The 20,088-nt window shown below is 42.7% G+C and overlaps 1 long non-coding RNA gene across 1 annotated transcript in view; it reads right to left on the bottom strand.

Annotated features, from left to right (window-relative positions):
* The window catches only part of LOC134970134 (uncharacterized), a 46,491-nt gene that overhangs the window by 2,641 nt on the left and 23,762 nt on the right, over window positions 1–20,088 (bottom strand). Inside the window, exons 2-3 of the long non-coding RNA XR_010189685.1 lie at window positions 2,153–2,477; window positions 60–211 (exon numbers count right to left, since the gene is read on the bottom strand). This is a non-coding gene — a long non-coding RNA (uncharacterized LOC134970134). The remainder of the gene's footprint in view (window positions 1–59; window positions 212–2,152; window positions 2,478–20,088) is intronic.

The raw sequence follows: 20,088 nt of genomic DNA, 5'->3' as shown, positions 1-20,088 counted from the left end.
ACAAGGTTGTAGGATATGTAAGTAAAAGCTATTTTATATAATGAAATGCTATCACTTACCTCTACCGTGCACTTATAACAAAGTCGCTATTTAATGAGGATGGCTGCGCAGCATAGTCTGACCTGGACAGTAAAGCTGGGCACACACCTATAGAATTGTTGGCTGACACTTTCCATAAAGCTATTGCATGAAAGTTTTCTGCATCAAACACCTGTGTCCGAAAATATTTCAAAAGAAAAGTAATTTGGCTTTGCTGAGATCCATGTATTATACTCATGACATCTCCATAAAAAAAATAAAAAAATACGTATTAAAATGTTTTAGATTAAAAAAAAAGTTTTCTTAATTTCAGTATAATAAATGAAAAAGAAAAATGCTTTTACCAGCCAGAACACCATGAAAACAAAAAAACAAACCTGCTAACGTATAGCAACAAAAGTAAGGGATCAATCTCCCTAACAGTTGCTCGTTCTTTTTTATTGAAAGCTTTTAGTCTCCTATGCATATGTGTGCAACCTTTATTCTGCTTTATTGCTCAAAAAGACTAGTTTTATCTAAAAGGTCAATTCATTCAGCAGGGCACTCGGTAGAATTGAATATAATTATCCCAATCTTTGCCGTGTAGAATTCATGCTTGAATTCATTCACAAAATAGAATGTAGAATAATTAAGTCTGAGTCTCCGCAATCCCCCATTGAAAATGCTTCAGGTATCATTCGGCCTCACTCACAATAGAAGAATTTCATTTAAGTACATTGTACGTATTAACCCCTATTCAGCATCCAATTACTCTGAATAAGTGAATTGTCTGTTTCAGGAATGTAATTTGAAAATGTTGTCATGCAATCTGAAGAAAAGGGGTCTTTTTCATTAATCTAACTCTCATTTAAGTAAAAAGCCTGTAGGTTATTTCAAATCCATTAGTTTTAAATACAGGTGATTACAATTCTCCCGCACATAAGACAACCAAAATGTCTATCAGAAATGACTGTAAGGATTTTAATAATGTCAACAAAAGAGGGTTTGATTAGGTTGTGACCTGTTCAATAATGTACACAATTCAATTAAGAACTTGACAAAAGGTTAATATGAGGAAATAATATAAATCTATGGAAAACTGATCAAGTAATATGTTAAATATAAATGTGCTTATATTTCAACTTTAAAGCATCTTTTGCAAAATGGAGAACTGAACAGGTGACACTGTATCATAGTAGGTGATACTGAATATTACAAGTCACAGGGCCTAATTCAAGGTTGATTGCAAAAGCAAAACCTTTCTCTATTGGGCAAAACCATGTGCACTGCAGGGGTCGGGAGGGGGGGGGGGAAGATATAACATGTGCAGAGAGAGTTAGATTTAGGAGTGTTATATTGTTTCTGTGCAGGGTAAATACTGGCTGCTATATTTTTACACTGCAATTTAGATGTCAGTTTGAACACGCCCCACCCAAATCTAACTCTCTCTGCACATGTTATATCTGCTCCACCTGCAGTGCACATGGTTTTGCCCATTAGAGTAAGATTCTGCTTTTGCAATCAACCTTAAATTAGGCCAACACAACAGTTCCGTTACTATATAAATACAAAATGCTGCAGTATACGTACAAGTAATATTGTACATGTCATGGCACTTTGAGATCAGTTCTAGTGTTCATATAATTCTAAATTGTACAGAATGCATTATCCTATTTAAAAATCCTTAAATAAAATGTGACTAAATAGTGAAAGAATAGGATAGATCTTTTTCGGCGCAATAGAGTCAATAATATTTCTTATAAATAGATTCAAATTTATGTCAAAGTTAATTGTAGTTGGAGCAAACACCCTACAGGTTACAGGGAAAATAACATCTTTCATAAAGCAAAAGGAAAAAGCACAGCATAAGCTAGAGGTGCGTTTTATGAAGGGCTGGAGCTTCCAGTAGGCAGCTTTAGGCAGCTGCCTAGGGGTGCGGGACCTGAGGGGGTGGTCTGCTGGCAGTTAGAAGCTGATTGGCTGGCTTAGTGCATAGGCCCCTAGAAGTCTCAAGCATAAAGACTACATAATAAAAAAAGCTGTTTGTAAACACTGGGGAAAACAGGTCTTAATGGGTGTGAAACTGAAGGGCAGAAAAACATACATTAAAAAGACAGATGAAAAATATACTCACCAGAACTTAAAAAGCTATGTGACTGGCTCGCTCTCCTCCACCAAGGACAGCTAGCTGTCAGCAATCCTACTCACTATGTGGTGACCTCTGGCATGGGTCCGCAGGTCCACCAAAAGTTATTTTCCCCTGACACAGCATCATGACACAGGCATACAAGGGTTGGGTTTCCATTAATCAGAAAACCAGGGAGGAGGACTTGCATGGAAGTTTCTAGGTCTTGCCAGTCTGTGGGGCATAATCAGGGCTGGGAAATCCTGCTTGGGTAGATATGGCGGATTGGCGATGGGTGGTCCGGTGCACAGTCCCAGTTGGCTGCGACTGAATCCTGATAAAACAGAGGTCCTTAGTATAAGACTACATCATAAAAGGATAAGACTGCAGTATAGTCAACCAACTGGACTTACACTTCTAGGTCAGAATTACAAAACACTGATCATGTGTGGAATCTTTGCATTGTCCTGGATGGTGGTTTGATACTTATCAGCTACAATCAAATATTTGTTCTTTCATCTGAGAAACATGAGAAACATGTCCAGAATCAAACACTTATTTGGGATTTTAAATAGTGGATAAGGGATACTCAACCTGTATATATATAGATGAACAACAGATGAAGGGCTTATGCTAATAAACCATGGTGTGCCTAGGTGCAGCAGAGAAGCCAAGATGAACATGGCTCAATCTGTATACATATCTATCTATCTATCTATCTATCTATCTATCTATCTATCTATCTATCTATCTATCTGTAAAAGCAATTAATAATATATATGTGAGTTATCAAGAGGTGATCTGTGTGTCATTACTGTAGAAAAGCATTTATTTCAGTGCCTATAATAAGTGTTATTAATTCATAAATCCATCTGGTCTCTTTTGTTCAATTCAGTTACCATGTCCCCTCCCTTCCAATTGTGGGTTACTTTAGCCCCATTGGGTTTTTTGGATGAGCTTCAAGAAAATGCTGGGAAACACTGTGTATTAGTAATCCTTTGTTAATATTGTATATGTGTTGTGCCAGACATGTTTTCATTTTCTCTTCGCCTGGCCCACATATTGTATTCCACGTGGACATTGTAGAAGGTAGACTACACCTTTGGTTTCACGTTATATGCTGTTTTGTTTTAAATTCTTCTGAAGAATCTTTTTGTCTTTCTTCTGGTTCATTTTTAGTTGGAATATAGCCTCTTGTAAGTACTTGTTTGAGATTTTTAGCACATCTATAGATGATCTGTGGTTTATCTGGAATGAAAGATTTACACTTATTGTCCAACTTCATTAAATATATGCCAATGTTTTCTGAAGATTGTTTCAATTTGGTATGAATAATAGTGTATGATAAAGGCTGTGTTCATCTTTTTGTGTAACTTTTTTCTTTGTGGGTGTAGTTTATCATTTTAGACCTATCTAAGTTTGACACTTTTTTTATCTCATTTGTTAGGGTTACGCTGTTATAAACTTTATTTTGAAATGTATTTATAAGATCTTTACTTTGTTCTTGGAAAATTTTGTCTGGCGTGCAGTTTCTTCTTAACCTGCGTAGTTGCCCTCCCAGAATATTTTCTAACCATTTTCTGTGGTGGTTACTATTATAATGGAGAGGCTTGTTATTTATACTATGAAAACAAAAGAAATTCTGTAGGGATATCAAGGAAAACAGTGTCCTTATTAAAACAAAACATGTGGACACATCAACAAGAAGACAGAAGGAAAGCCTCACAACAACCATACAACCAACAACAAATAGGGCAACAAAACAATAGAAGAAACTCATTGCAATCAATACAGAGAGAGGACTAGCACTGGAGTATGAAATCAAAAGAATCACTCATCAAAGAAATTTCTCCCCCCCCCCCCAAAAAAAAAAAAAAAAACAACAACAGAGAGAATATCAACTGTACAATAAAAGGAATTTTACATACCACTCAAATCCCTACAAAATGATCAGACAATCATTCCAATCAGGAGCACATACAGCACAGGGGGAAGAGAGAGGTCAATACCAATTGCTGATAACCAATATTGAAACAAATAAACAAAGGGGGAACCACATCAATAAAGAAGAATCAATACAACAAAAAGAAATATAAGTGTAGATGAAAGAAAGGATTTTTAGAATTAGGTATGGGGAGACAAGAAACCACCAGACAAAACCCCACACAAGAAACTTAAAACCAATACCTACCAAAACAAGAGGCACCAGAGAGGACAGGAAAATAAGAAAATAACAACATCCCCTTGTAAAGAGATGGAACCTATTTTAATCTTAAACAGCAAACCTTTAAATGAAGAACAGACAAGCCAGCTGAAAAAGGGACTAGCAAATAAATATGACCTCTACATAGATGAGCAAAAGTTATTTTGCAAACTTTGCATAAAGAAATCTTTCCTCAAAGATCCTCAAACAAGAGCAATCACCATCACTTCTGAATACACCACACAAATCTAAAACCAACTCAACATTATATCTCAACTACATAAAAGGCCCTCATTTGGAAACCTTTCAAAAACTTATAGAAGATAAAATCACTAACCTCTCTGAAAAGCAACTCACCAAATACAATCTACAGTAACAGCAAAAGAAAAACAAGCAATGAAAGATCTAAAGAAAGTGGTTAAACCGGCAGATAAAGGAGAGGGACAAGAAGTGTTGGATAAACAACAATATGAAAGAGAGGTTAAGAGATTACTTTTGACTAATGAGACATACAGTATAGAAAATGAAACTCAGATCTCACGGAAAATTTTCAAAAAGAACTAACAGAATGACTGGAAGACGTATGAGAGATGGGAATCATTTCTCAAAAAGAATATTAATACCTAGTAATTGACAACCCACAAATACCAACCTTCTAATACCTCCCCAACATGGATAAAAATAGCAACAACCTGGTAAACCAATAATTTTAGGTTTTGGTTCATCTCAAACCTTTCCTGTTATAGTGACAAATTTCTACAACCCATTGTACACAAACAAAAAAGTTATTTAAAGGACATACTTCAGTACATATACTACATATACTAGACAAAATTAAATGGAAAACCTAATTTACACTATGCATAGCAACGTCAATTCACTTTATCTGTATCAGTCATGCTATCATGCTATCAGCCGTGAACATACAATGCACTGCTTAACAACACAAACAGAAATACAGAATACCGAAATTAATTTTATCATGGAACACATAGAGTATATATTAACACACAATTATTTTTAGTACAATGGCAAGTTCTATCTGCAAACTAAATGAACCACCATGGGCATGCCCATAGCCCATAGATACGCTAATCTATTTGTATCAAAATGGGAAGATGAAAAAATATGGGATAATAACATTTTCAGAAAAAAAATTATATAGTGGCAAAAGTATATAGACAACCTATTTTTCATTGCGGAAGGTTGGAATAATGAATTAGAAGAATTCATCAAATACATGAACAATAATGACATTGGATTAGAATTCACAACAAACACTAGCAAAACAAAAGCTATATTTCTGAATCTTGAGATCTTTATAGAAAATGAACATACCCACATGAAAAAGGTGGATAGAAACATCACTCTTCCTTATAATAGTAACCACCACAGAAAATAGTTAGAAAATATTCTGGGAGGGCAACTACACATGTTAATACAAAACTGCACACAAGACAAAATGTTCCAAGAGCAAAGTAAAGATCTTAGAAAGAAATGTCAAAATAAAGGTTATAACAGTGATACCCTAACAATGAGATCGAAATGGTGTCCAACTTCTAAGTCTGAGGACTAAAATGATTAACTACACCCACAAAGAAAAAAGTAAAAAAAAAGATAAACACAGCCTTTATCACACAATTTTATTCAAACCAACACCAAATTGAATCAATCTTCAGAAAATATTGACATATATTTAATGAAGTTGGACAATGATCTTTCATTTCAGATAAACTATCTATAGATGTGTTCAAAATCTCAAACAAGAACTTATGAGAAGCTATATTCCAACTAAAAATTAAGTAGAAACAAACACAAAAGGATTCTTCAGATTGGGTTTAAAGTTCACAGCTACCCAAAAATGTTGGGACTGGAACTGCACTACACTGGAAGTGAAGTCTCTGCCAATTCCAGGCTCACAAGCGGTGCAGGCCAGGAAAACCACGGCATAGGAGAAGTGACCTGCACCAGAGGGAGCATTGTAGGACAGGAACAGCTAGACAGCACCTGCTCCTTATCCTTAGAGCAACGGCACTAAACTTACAGATAACACCAGCGGGCCCCTTAAAGGCACCGCCGTGTTCCAAATTATAAACTTTCTCAAAAGAGTGTAAACTTCAAACTTTTCAGCTTTGCACAAACACACACATGCACTGACACAGCGCTCCATTTTCTCTTCTGAAAGTTATGAGTGGATGGGTTAAATGATGATGTGCCAAAGATGTGAATAACATAGTCAGAGAGTGGTAGGTGGTGAATGTGCACACAACTGATATCTCATGAAAATCAACAATATTGATGTTTTAGTGAGAGCTTGCAATCACACATTTGCAATTGTCAATCTATTATTGCACATTTCCAGATGATCTCGGTTCTAGAGGAATGTGATATCTGCAACGTTCAGGCAATGTTTGTTCAAATTTGCACATCAGCACTAACCAATAAAGAAATATAAGTGAAAATCCCAGGAGATCAGCATTTTCTGAGATACTAAAACCACCCCATCCAGTACAAACAATCATTCCACTGTCAAAGACACTTCAATAACTTTTCTCCCCTATTCTGGTATTTATTCTGAACACAAACAACTGAAACTCTTGTCCAGGTCTACATGTTTTTATGCATTGAGTTACTACAACATGTTTGTCTGTTTATATATTTGCATTAACAAGCAATTATACAGTTTTATCTGTTTTAGAAGCATTGTGACTTACTTTAAAATATTAAAGTTACTTTAATAGCATTCTTTCTTTGTGTTCTTAACAAATTCATGTATCAGGCTCATTTGTTATAACGTTACCTTAAGGCAGATAATTGGTTTATAATAACTTTAATTAAATTAGGCTGAATATTTATTTTGATATATCAGGAAGTAGATGACTTCTTTAGATTTTATTTCTGGAAATAAGTCTTAGTAATGGCAGAAATGGGTATTCAATAGTGATTGTGAAAAATAATCATTAGGGATTTTAGTTACATAAGGAAGTCTGGTTTTCATTAACCTTATCATTGACTAACCACATCACATATGTCCAAGTGTTACTAGTCATTACAATGTCCATTTGTGTCACATAGAAGTATTCATCATTTTATTGTTCCTGGTAATAACAACTACTTCTAGGTAATTCATTCACATTCAAACAAAATTACATTTTATGCTTAAGAGTGAGGCCTAAGAGATGAAATTCAAGATCATACATTGGATTGATTTTTAAAGTGAAAGCCATGTACCATTAGTTGGGATCCAGTCACATTGTCGATAGATACCACCACAATGTCGACACATGCTGTGTCAGCTTCCTCAGAATGTTCACATTGTCAACATCTGAAATGTCGCCATATGAAATTAAATGTTGGCATTCTCAGAATGACAATGGTTAGGGTTAGGCAATGCCAGGAGGGTTAGGTTTAGGCTGCAGGTTGGGGGAGGTTAGGGTTAGGAAGTAGGGTTGGGGTGTAGGGTTGAAATGCACCCCAAAATTGGCACTCCCTCAGAGGTCTGCTCTGGAACTGATGGTTACATGACCGCTGGTAACCAGAAGCAGCTGCAGCCATCGGGACTAGGTATGTTTAGTCGACATGTTGATATGTTATTCATGTAGACATGATGACTGTCGACATGTTTATTTCAACCTGATGCATGTTAAGATGATAACTGTCAACCTAACATGCCACACCCCATTAGTTAATGGTACCTCCATGAAAAATCTCCAGTCCTAGATAACAATTCAATACACGGCACAATATATAATTTACTATATCCTTCTGACTTGGCTGTCATCACTTAGTCCTTGGCCGTAACCTCTCATGTCTTGTCATGCATCACTCATTTCTCATCACTTATCTCTTGTCACTTATTACTCATCCCTCATAACATGTCAGGATTCCCACTTCAAACCTTTGTTTGATTTGATGAATGATGACAAATAATATTGTCCAGTTTGATTCTGGTATCTTAATGTGACAAATGATGGTGTCCTTACATTCTGCGGCTGATATTTCTCTATCTGTCAATAGAAAATATTGTCTTATGACTTTACTTCTGTACTTCTCAATAGTTTGCCACTTCAGTATTTACTTTTGTGAGCTTCATTGCTTCTATTTTTAGCAATAGTTGATAAATCCTAGTTTCCCTTTTAAACAGTAGTGATTCAACCTATTATACTCAATTGTATTTAATATTTTTTATGTCGTGTTTATGCTACTGTCTTTCTCTTTGCAAGTTTTTTTACTGTAATTATCCCCACATTGACTAGGTATTCATCCACAAATATACTCAAATGTTTTTGTTTAAAATTAATAAACCTTTTCATTTTTATATTAATATTACATTTTTATTGAGTTTTCATACAGATTACATGTACGTGTATATTTATATCGGTAAATAAAATCTGAATGGGGGTAAGGAGACATATACAAAACAGAACTAATAAAGACATGGGGGGGGGAAAGTACGTATCAGGGATATCGTAACACAACAGTGGTATCATAGTATAGTGAAAAACAAGAGGTCTACCTCACTTAGCTAATCAATGCCCGGTATGGACCGGGGAGCGAAGCACGGAAAGGTCTGGAATGTCAACTGGAGCACTGGAAGCGCCCATCTGGCCTGAACCCTCCCTGTAAAGGGACCATTTAATCAATTTCTTGCTAATAGCGGTATTTCCTGGAGAGTACTTGCCCTCTGCTGTTTCAAAAACATAGTGTTGATGGACTCTATTTTCTATCATTGAAATATTGGGGATGACCGCCGATTTCCATTTAGTGGCAATGACGGCTTTAGAGGCTATGAGGATATGGCCTAAAAGGTATCTATCACCGCTAGACATCTCCTTCTCATAATAATGGAAAAGTGCCAAGAGGGGGTCAGGCATAAGGACCACTCCCAATATGTGGGAAATGAATAGGAACACCTCCCTCCAGAGCGCCCGGATTGCTGGACACAACCAAAATATATGTAGAATATCTCCCACCATCCCACAATTTCTACAGCAACTAACGGAGACATCAGGCCAAATTTTATGCAGACGATCTGGTGTTAGATATACCCTATGAACCAATTTGTAGTACATTTCACAGTGATTTACACATTTAGAAATTCTAAAACAAGATTTAAAGATGTCTCTCCAGACATCTTCAGTGAAGACCGCAGGGAGGTCTTTTTCCCATTTAGTGTGTGCAGGGAAGACCCCATGATGGGCCTCGGTCACAAGATGCTGGTACCATCGGGATATGCCTCCCCTGTTGCCGCTGGGTATTAGGAGTGACATCAGTATTTTAGGGAGATCAGTATGTGGGACTCGACTTGGAGAGCAGCTTTGAAGCCAATGCCGCACTTGTAGATATTTATGAAAATCCTGTTTGGGAATCTGAAACTGTTCTTGGAGTAGGAAGAAGGGGACTAAAGCGCCGTCTCGGAGGACATCTTTTAGAGTAGTGAGACCTAAGGCCCGCCAGTGGTATAGTTGCATATCTGGGATCAATAGGGCTATAGCGTGGAGGGACAACTGGGGGGAGGGCAGAGCACCAGGAGGGAGAGACCTAATTACTTCTTTCCATGCCATCAGGGTTGCGTGTACTGCGGGGCATTCAGCAACTCTAGCTGGAACTGAGTTGGTGGGCAACCATAACAAATCCGATAGTGTGAAGGGGGATATCGCGTCCCGTTCCAGGGATACCCATGGTTTAAAATTGCCCTGAGTGAACCAATCTCTAGCCTGGGTAAGTAAACAAGCGATATGGTATCTCTCTAAATCTGGATACGCGACACCCCCGGCACATTTAGGCGCAGTTAATGTGGATTTCGCTATTCTCGGCTTTGAGCCCCCCCATATATATTTAGTTAATAGACGATTGAATCTGTTACAAACATCTTTGGGGAAAGCCCTTGGGATGGTACAAAAGAGGTACATCAACTTTGGTAAGAGGACCATCTTTGCAGCTGCCACCCGTCCGACCCAGGAGACCTCCTGCATCATCCAATCTTTAATTACCAATTCAAATGTACGAAAGAGTGGGTCATAGTTGCACCCCATTAGGTCCCGCCCCCTAGATATATGAACACCCAGATATTTGAGCGATCTAAGTTGCCACGCGTACTTATAGTCATTCTTTAGACGACTAAGAGTGCTGTCAGAAAGATTCAAAGGGAGGGCCTCAGTCTTAGTAGCGTTCAGTTTGTAGTAAGAGACCGCTGCATATGAGTCTAAAAGAGAGTGTAAATGAGGTAAGGACGCTTCAGGCTCTCTAAGACACACCAAAATATCATCCGCAAAAATACAGATTTTATGCGGCATCCCTCCCACCTCTGGACCAACAATTGAGTCCGACACCCTAATTCGCTCTGCCAGAGGTTCCACCGCTAGTACAAAAATAAGGGGTGATAATGGGCATCCCTGCCGGGTCCCATTAGTAATATTAAAATAAGAATTTACTTACCGATAATTCTATTTCTCGGAGTCCGTAGTGGATGCTGGGGTTCCTGAAAGGACCATGGGGAATAGCGGCTCCGCAGGAGACAGGGCACAAAAGTAAAGCTTTTACAGGTCAGGTGGTGTGTACTGGCTCCTCCCCCCATGACCCTCCTCCAGACTCCAGTTAGGTACTGTGCCCGGACGAGCGTACACAATAAGGGAGGATTTTGAATCCCGGGTAAGACTCATACCAGCCACACCAATCACACCGTACAACTTGTGATCTAAACCCAGTTAACAGTATGATAACAGAGGAGCCTCTGAAAGATGGCTTCCTAAACAATAACCCGAATTAGTTAACAATAACTATGTACAAGTATTGCAGATAATCCGCACTTGGGATGGGCGCCCAGCATCCACTACGGACTCCGAGAAATAGAATTATCGGTAAGTAAATTCTTATTTTCTCTATCGTCCTAAGTGGATGCTGGGGTTCCTGAAAGGACCATGGGGATTATACCAAAGCTCCCAAACGGGCGGGAGAGTGCGGATGACTCTGCAGCACCGAATGAGAGAACTCCAGGTCCTCCTTTGCCAGGGTATCAAATTTGTAAAAATTTACAAACGTGTTCTCCCCTGACCACGTAGCTGCTCGGCAGAGTTGTAATGCCGAGACCCCTCGGGCAGCCGCCCAAGATGAGCCCACCTTCCTTGCGGAATGGGCCTTAACAGATTTAGGCTGTGGCAGGCCTGCCACAGAATGTACAAGTTGAATTTTGTTACAAATCCAACGAGCAATCGACTGCTTAGAAGCAGGTGCACCCAACTTGTTGGGTGCATACAGTATAAACAGCGAGTCAGATTTTCTGACTCCAGCCGTCCTTTAAATGTATATTTTTAAGGCTCTGACAACGTCCAACAACTTGGAGTCCTTCAAGTCGTCTGTAGCCGCAGGCACTACAATAGGCTGGTTCAGGTGAAACGCTGATACCACCTTAGGGAGAAAATGCGGACGCGTCCGCAGCTCTGCCCTATGTCGAATGGAAAATTAAATAAGGGCTTTTATAAGACAAAGCCGCCAGTTCAGATACTCTCCCGGCCGAAGCCAGGGCCAGTAACATAGTCACTTTCCATGTGAGATATTTCAAATCCACATTCTTTAGTGGTTCAAACCAATTGGATTTGAGGAAATCTAAAACTACATTTAGATCCCACGGTGCCACCTTAGGCACCACAGGAGGCTGTATATGCAGTACTCCTTTGATAAAAATCTGGACCTCAGGGACTGAGGCCAATTCTTTTTGGAAGAATATTGATAGGGCCGAAATTTGAACCTTAATAGATCCCAATTTGAGACCCATAGACAATCCTGATTGCAGGAAATGTAGGAAAGCGACCCAGTTGAAATTCCTCCATCGGAGCACTCCGCTGCTCGCACCACGCAACATATTTTCGCCAAATACGGCGATAATGCTTCGCGGTGACTTCCTTTCTTGCCTTTATCAAGGTAGGAATGACTTCTTCTGGAATGCCTTTTCCTTTTAGGATCTGGCATTCAAACGCCATGCCGTCAAACGCAGCCGCGGTAAGTCTTGAAAAAGACAAGGACCCTGCTGAAGCAGGTCCCTTCTCAGAAGTAGAGGCCACGGATCGTCCGTGACCATCTCTTGAAGTTCCGGGTACCAAGTCCTTCTTGGCCAATCCGGAGCCACTAGTCTTACTCCTCTTTGCCGTATAATCCTCAATACCTTTGGTATGAGAGGCAGAGGAGGAAACACCTATACCGACTGGTACACCCAATGTGTTACCAGCGCGTCCACAGCTATTGCCTGCGGATCTCTTGACCTGGCGCAATACCTGTCCAGTGTTTTGTTGAGGCGAGACGCCATCATGTCCACCATTGGTTTTACCCAACGGTTTAATAGCATGTGGAAAACTTCTGGATGAAGTCCCCACTCTCCCGGGTGAAGGTCGTGTCTGCTGAGGAAGTCTGCTTCCCAGTTGTCCACGCCCGGGATGAATACTGCTGACAGTGCTATCACGTGATTCTCCGCCCAGCGAAGGATCCTGGCAGCTTCTGCCATTGCCCTCCTGCTTCTTGTGCCGCCCTGTCTGTTTACATGGGCGACTGCCGTGATGTTGTCCGACTGGATCAACACCGGTCTTCCTTGAAGTAGAGGTTTCGCCTGGCTTAGAGCATTGTAGATTGCTCTTAGTTCCAGAATGCTTATGTGAAGAGACTTTTTCAGGCTCGACCACACTCCCTGGAAATTTCTTCCCTGTGTGACTGCTCCCCAGCCTCTCAGGCTGGCATCCGTGGTCACCAGGATCCAATCCTGCATGCCGAATCTGCGGCCCTCCAATAGATGAGCCTCCTGCAACCACCACAGAAGGGATACCCTTGTCCTCGGCGACAGGGTTATCCGCAGGTGCATCTGAAGATGCGACCCTGACCATTTGTCCAACAGATCCCTTTGCATGGAATCTGCCGAAAGGGATTGCTTCGTAAGAAGCTACCATTTTTTCCCAGGACTCTTGTGCATTGATGTACATACACCTTTCCTGGTTTTAGGAGGTTCCTGACCAGGTCAGATAACTCCTTGGCTTTTTCTTCGGGAAGAAAAACCTTTTTCTGAACTGTGTCCAGAATCATCCCCAGGAACAGCAGACGAGTTGTCGGCATTAATTGGGATTTTGGAATATTCAGAATCCATCCGTGCTGCTTTAGCACCTCTTGAGATAGTGCTAAACCCATCTCTAGCTGTTCTCTGGACCTTGCCCTTATTAGGAGATCGTCCAATTATGGGATAATTAATACGCCTTTTCTTCGAAGAAGAAATATTATCTCGGCCATTACCTTTGTAAAGACCCGAGATGCCGTGGACAAACCAAACGGCAGCGTCTGAAACTGATAGTGACAGTTTTGTACAACGAACCTGAGGTACCCCTGGTGTGAGGGGTAATTGGAACGTGGAGATACGCATCCTTGATGTCCAAGGATACCATAAAGTCCCCTTCTTCCAGGTTCGCTATCACTGCTCTGAGTGACTCCATCTTGAACTTGAACTTCTTTATGTACAGGTTCAAGGACTTCAGATTTAGAATAGGCCTTACCGAGCCATCCGGCTTCGGTACCACAAAAAGAGTGGAATAATACCCCTTCCCTTGTTGTAGAAGAGGTACCTTGACTATCACCTGCTGAGAATACAGCTTGTGAATGGCTTCCAAAACCGTCTCCCTTTCTGAGGGGGACGTTGGTAAAGCAGACTTCAGGAAACGGCGAGGTGGCTCTGTCTCTAATTTCAACCTGTACCCCTGAGATATTATCTGCAGGATCCAGGGATTTACCTGCGAGTGAGCCCACTGCGCGCTGTAATTCTTGAGACGACCGCCTACCGCCCCCGAGTCCGCTTGCGAAGCCCCAGCGTCATGCTGAGGCTTTTGTAGAAGCCGGGGAGGGCTTCTGTTCCTGGGAAGGAGCTGCCTGTTGCTGTCTCTTCCCTCGTCCTCTGCCTCGTGGCAGATATGAATAGCCCTTTGCTCTCTTATTTTTAAAGGAACGAAAGGGCTGCGGTTGAAAGGTCGGTGCCTTTTTCTGTTGGGGAGTGACTTGAGGTAGAAAGGTGGATTTCCCGGCCGTAGCCGTGGCCACCAAATCCGATAGACCGACCCCAAATAACTCCTCTACGCATCGCCTGTCCACTGTCGTGTCCATAAAGCTCTTCTGGCCGAAATGGACATAGCACTTACCCGTGATGCCAGTGTGCAGATATCTCTCTGTGCATCACGCATATAAAGAAATGCATCCTTTATTTGTTCTAACGACAGTAAAATATTGTCCCTGTCCAGGGTATCAATATTTTCGATCAGGGACTCTGACCAAACTACCCCAGCACTGCACATCCAGGCAGTCGCAATAGCTGGTCGTAGTATAACACCTGCATGTGTGTATATACCTTTTTGGATATTTTCCATCCTCCTATCTGATGGATCTTTAAGTGCGGCCGTCTCAGGAGAGGGTAACGCCACTTGTTTTGATAAGCGTGTTAGCGCTTTGTCCACCCTAGGAGGTGTTTCCCAGCGCTCCCTAACCTCTGGCGGGAAAGGGTATAAAGCCAATAACTTCTTTGAAATTAGCAGTTTTTTATCGGGGCACCCCACGCTTCATCACACACGTCATTTAATTTTTCTGATTCGGTAAAAACTACTGGTAGTTTTTTCACACCCCACATAATACCCTGTTTAGTGGTACCTGTAGTATCAGCTAAATGTAACATCTCCTTTATTGCCAAAATCATATAACGTGTGGCCCTACTGGAAAATACGGTTAATTCGTCACCTTCACTACCGGAATCAGTGCCTGTGTCTGGGTCTGTGTCGACCGACTGAGGCAAGGGGCGTTTTACAGCCCCTGACGGTGTTTGAGGCGCCTGGACAGGCACTAATTGAGTGTCCGGCCGCCTCATGTCGGCAAACGACTTAAGCGAGTTGACGCTATCCCGTAATTCCACAAATAAAGGCATCCATTCTGGTGTCGACCCCCTAGGAGGTGACATCCTCATATTTGGCAATTGCTCCGCCTCCACACCAATAACGTCCTCATACATGTCGACACACACGTACCGACACACAGCAGACACACAGGGAATGCTCTATACGAAGACAGGACCCACTAGCCCTTTGGGGAGACAGAGGGAGAGTCTGCCAGCACACACCAAAAAGCGCTATATATGACAGGGATAGCCTTATGATTAAGTGCTCCCTTATAGCTGCTTTTATATTAATATATTGCCATTTATTTTGCCCCCCCTCTCTGTTATACCCTGTTTCTGTAGTGCAGTGCAGGGGAGAGACCTGGGAGCCTTCCTGACCAGCGGAGCTGTGACAGAAAATGGCGCCGTGTGCTGAGGAGATAGGCCCCGCCCCTTTTTCGGCGGGCTCGTCTCCCGCTATTAAATACATTTAGGCAGGGGTAAATATCTCCATATAGCCTCTGGGGCTATATGTGAGGTATTTTTAGCCTTTTTAAAGGTTTTCATTTGCCTCCCAGGGCGCCCCCCCCCCAGCGCCCTGCACCCTCAGTGACTGCCGTGTGAAGTGTGCTGAGAGGAAAATGGCGCACAGCTGCAGTGCTGTGCGCTACCTTAAGAAGACTGCAGGAGTCTTCAGCCGCCGATTCTGGACCTCTTCTTGCTTCAGCATCTGTGAGGGGGCCGGCGGCGTGGCTCCGGTGACCATCCAGGCTGTACCTGTGATCGTCCCTCTGGAGCTTCATGTCCAGTAGCCAAGAAGCCAATCCATCCTGCACGCAGGTGAGTTCACTTCTTCTCCCCTCTGTCCCTCGTTGCAGTGATCCTGTTGCCAGCAGGAATCACTGTAAAATAAAAAACCTAAGCTAAACTCTCTAAGCAGCTCTTTATGAGAGCCACCTAGAATTGCACCCTTCTCGGCCGGGCACAAAAATCTAACTGGAGTCTGGAGGAGGGTCATGGGGGGAGGAGCCAGTACACACCACCTGACCTGTAAAAGCTTTACTTTTGTGCCCTGTCTCCTGCGGAGCCGCTATTCCCCATGGTCCTTTCAGGAACCCCAGCATCCACTTAGGACGATAGAGAAATATAGAGGAGTTGCACCCATTAGTGAAAAACAGAAGCCGAGGGCGAGGAGTACAAAGCTAAAATGGAGTCAAGTATCCTACCCGCAAATCCAAAATGGCCCAGGGTAACCCGTAGGTAGTCCCAATGGAGCCTATCGAATGCTTTTTCTGCATCCAGGGAGAGAAGCAAGAGAGGTTCACTCCGGGCCTGGCAGCGGTCAATTAAGTTAATAACCCTACGTGTGTTATCTGACGCTTGCCTGCCCAGAACAAAACCCACCTGATCAGGGTTAATCAAACTTGGCAGGAGAGGGGAGATCCTATTTGCAACCATCTTGGCGAGCAATTTAAGGTCAGTGTTCAGCAATGCTATTGGGCGGTAATTCTGAACCACTGTAGGGGATTTTCCTGGTTTAGGGATGGTAACTATTCGGGCCTCTAACATCTCTTTCGGGAAGCACGTGGAGTCAGAGGCTTCATTGTAGACTGACATTAAGAGTGGGGCAAGGGTTGATTTAAATGTTTTGTAGAAGCTGGAGGGGTACCCATCCGGGCCGGGGGCTTTATTTACTGGACATGAATCTATGGCTGCTTCGACTTCGTCGAGTAACCAGGGGGCGCTAAGGGATTCACGGGTCTGGGCGTCTATAGTGGGGAGCGACAGCCCGTCCAAAAAACCAGTGATATCTGCCAAAGTGGGCTGAGGGGTGCCCGGGTCATCTCTGAGGTTATACAGCTGCGAATAATATTCAGCAAATGCATTCGCTATCTCAACCGGATCAGTTACTTTAATTCCCGAAGATGTATGAATAGCATGTATGCGTTCCTTGGCTCTATGCCCTCTCAATTTATGCACCAATAACCGTCCCGCTCTATTACCAAGCCTATAATAAGTTTGATTTAGCCGCTGCAGGTTGCAGTGAACTTCGGTTAAGGCAAAGGTGTTCACTTTGTCACGGGCAATAAGAAGTTGCTTAAAAAGAGATTTATTGTCGGGGCTAATTTTATGTGCAGCTTCCAACCGTGCAGCCTCTCTTTCGGCCGAGTCGTGTCTTTTCCTATAGTCGCGTTTAAGTCTAGCCGCGATTTGAATTGCAGAGCCTCTAATCACGGCCTTCAGAGAACACCAATGGGTGAAAACAGATGTGTCCCCGGGGCGGTTAGTGGTCAAATATAAATCCAGAGATTGCTGGATGGCCTGGTGAGCCTCAGGGTGGGCCAGTAGATGTTGGCCCATTCTCCAGGGGCCATGAGGGACCACCCTCTTAATAATATCCCAAACAACAATAAGCGGTGAGTGGTCTGACCAAGACATAGGTAATATGTCTATCTTGCTGATAGCCGCTAATGTCCATCTATCAGCTAATGCTAAGTCTATTCGAGAGTACGAACTATGTACGTGGGAATAGAAAGTGTAATCTCGTTCTGCCGGGTGTTTAGCCCTCCAGACATCATACAGCGCATACTCAGCCAGCAGTTGGCTAAATTTGCCTGAGGGATCTTGAGGCGGGCTGCTACGAAGGGCACGGGTCGGACGGGAGCGGTCAATAACGGGGTCCAGTACCATATTGAAATCTCCTAGGATCAAAAGGGCTCCCTTAGTATGTTTCTTGAGAGTTCTACAGAAGGTTCTAAGAAATGGGATTTGTTTGGCATTGGGTGCATAGCAAGAGACCAAAGTAGTCTCTACATTATCCAGTTTGCCCACTAAGATTAGATATCTCCCGTCTGGGTCCTCATATTTATCGGACAGAACAAACGAGCAGTGTTGTGCTATAAGAAGAGCCACGCCAGCTTTCTTGGCGGGTCCATTTGCCATATAGCAGTGGGGTTAACGTGAGTTAGTGAAGGAGGGGGGATTTTGGCTCTAGAAGTGTGTCTCCTGTACTGCTACCACATGTGCCTTGAGCTTATAAAAATTTTTTCAAGGCTACTCTTCGTTTTTGAGGGGAATTGAGCCCTTTGGCATTGATAGAGACTATGTTAACCATAATCCATTGCAAATAGAGCTGATAATTCCGTTGACCAATTTCCGTGCTTAAATTGATATACCTGATGGGGGGGGGGAACATTTCCGGGAACAGGAAGGCAGACAGAAAAAAAATAAAAAAAACAAAACTGAATTGATCTCCCTTGAGATCATAACCAGTCGCCATAATATGGCGGCTGTGTAGGCTAAAGGGGGGGTTAGTGGCATAGCACCTACCCGTTGCCATACTTTATACTGTAAACTATACTAAACACATAAACATCTTGGTAATATTAGGGCATATAGTTACATATGCAGGTAAAGAGAACATGAAGAGCAAATATTGCATAACAAAAACGGTCCAACCTGGAAACAAAGCATAGAAACAGACACTGAAATCAGAAGAATCATTAGGGTCTCTCCAGCGACTCACCCTACATATCAAACTCCGACAACCATAACTGGAGAGTCACTAGAGTCATAACAGTAGAGAGATAGCATCTGTGGAAGTTATCCGATCCCGAGCAGGCCACCTCACTTCACCGAGGACCAGTCCTGCTGAAGTCGACGGGGTAAGGAGTCCGCTGAGGGTTCCGCAATGTTCCAGGATTTGAGCAACTTTGCTCCTTCATCTGCGGTAGAAATAGAGACAGTGGAGCCATCTCGGTGTATCAGCAGCTTGGTGGGGAAACCCCAGCGATAAGGGATATCCGCCTTCCTGAGAGCTGCCGTGATGGGGTGAAAGGAACGCCGTTTATAGAGAGTGGCTGCGAAAAGTTGAAGTCCTTGAAGGGCTGAAGATTTGTCTGACGTCGGTCTTGATGCTTTCAGTAAGGCCTCCTTAACGTGAAAGTAGTGCATTTTCATTAGGACGTCTCTAGGCGCGTCTCCTGGGGCCGCTCTAGCCTTTGGCAATCGGTGTATTCGGTCAATAAGGAAGTCTGCCGAAGGGGACTGGGGTAATAGAGCTTTAAATAGGGCCACGGCATAATCGTGCAAACTGCTATGTGACACAGATTCGGGGACTCCACATAATTTAAGATTGCTGCGACGCGATCTGTCCTCCAGCTCTGTGACTTTGTCCCGCAAAAGCTTCACCTCCACCTGCAAGGCATCATGGGAGTCTAGCAGGCAGTTATGGGACCCCACGACCTCCTCCATTTTAGTTTCCATATGGTCCGTACGTCCACCTAGGTCATCTATGGATTGTTGACATGCCGTTAATGTGGTATGGAACTCCGCTGCCATGTCCTCCCTAAAGCGAGACAGAAGTAGTTTCATAGTGCCCACGGTCAGAGCATCTCCATCTCCGACTTTATCCGGGCTTGTAGCAGCTATGGAAGTGGAAGGGGGTACCTCCAGAGAGGGGGGAGTTTGCGGGACTGTATCTGTTGTAGAGGACCCGGTGGATTTAGAGCCCGACATCCTCGGGGATGACTCGAAAAATGAAAGCTGCTGCGCGGGCTTTGACGCTTGCTGCGTCTGGAAGGCATACTAAGGCTAGAGAAAGATAGCTCGACGGTTCCAATCACGTAAGATATGAGAAGTTGGAGGCTCTGCTGTCTCCGGGATCACCAAGATGTCACGTAGATATTGGCAGGGGTAGGAGATACTGCTCGTTCTACATTGGCATGAGCAGGGCAGGCAAGGCTGTGAGACTAGCCATCTTCTTCTATGTGCATATGTAGCATTGGGGGGAACTCCAGTCCCGCACCCCAGGCAACCTAGGTACACTCAGGGTCAGGCCGCAGGTTGTAGAAGGTC

The sequence above is a fragment of the Pseudophryne corroboree genome, chromosome 11, assembly GCF_028390025.1.
Source record: "Pseudophryne corroboree isolate aPseCor3 chromosome 11, aPseCor3.hap2, whole genome shotgun sequence".
NCBI classification, from domain to species: Eukaryota; Metazoa; Chordata; class Amphibia; order Anura; family Myobatrachidae; genus Pseudophryne; species Pseudophryne corroboree.
This window is presented reverse-complemented; position numbering and strand designations above follow the sequence as displayed.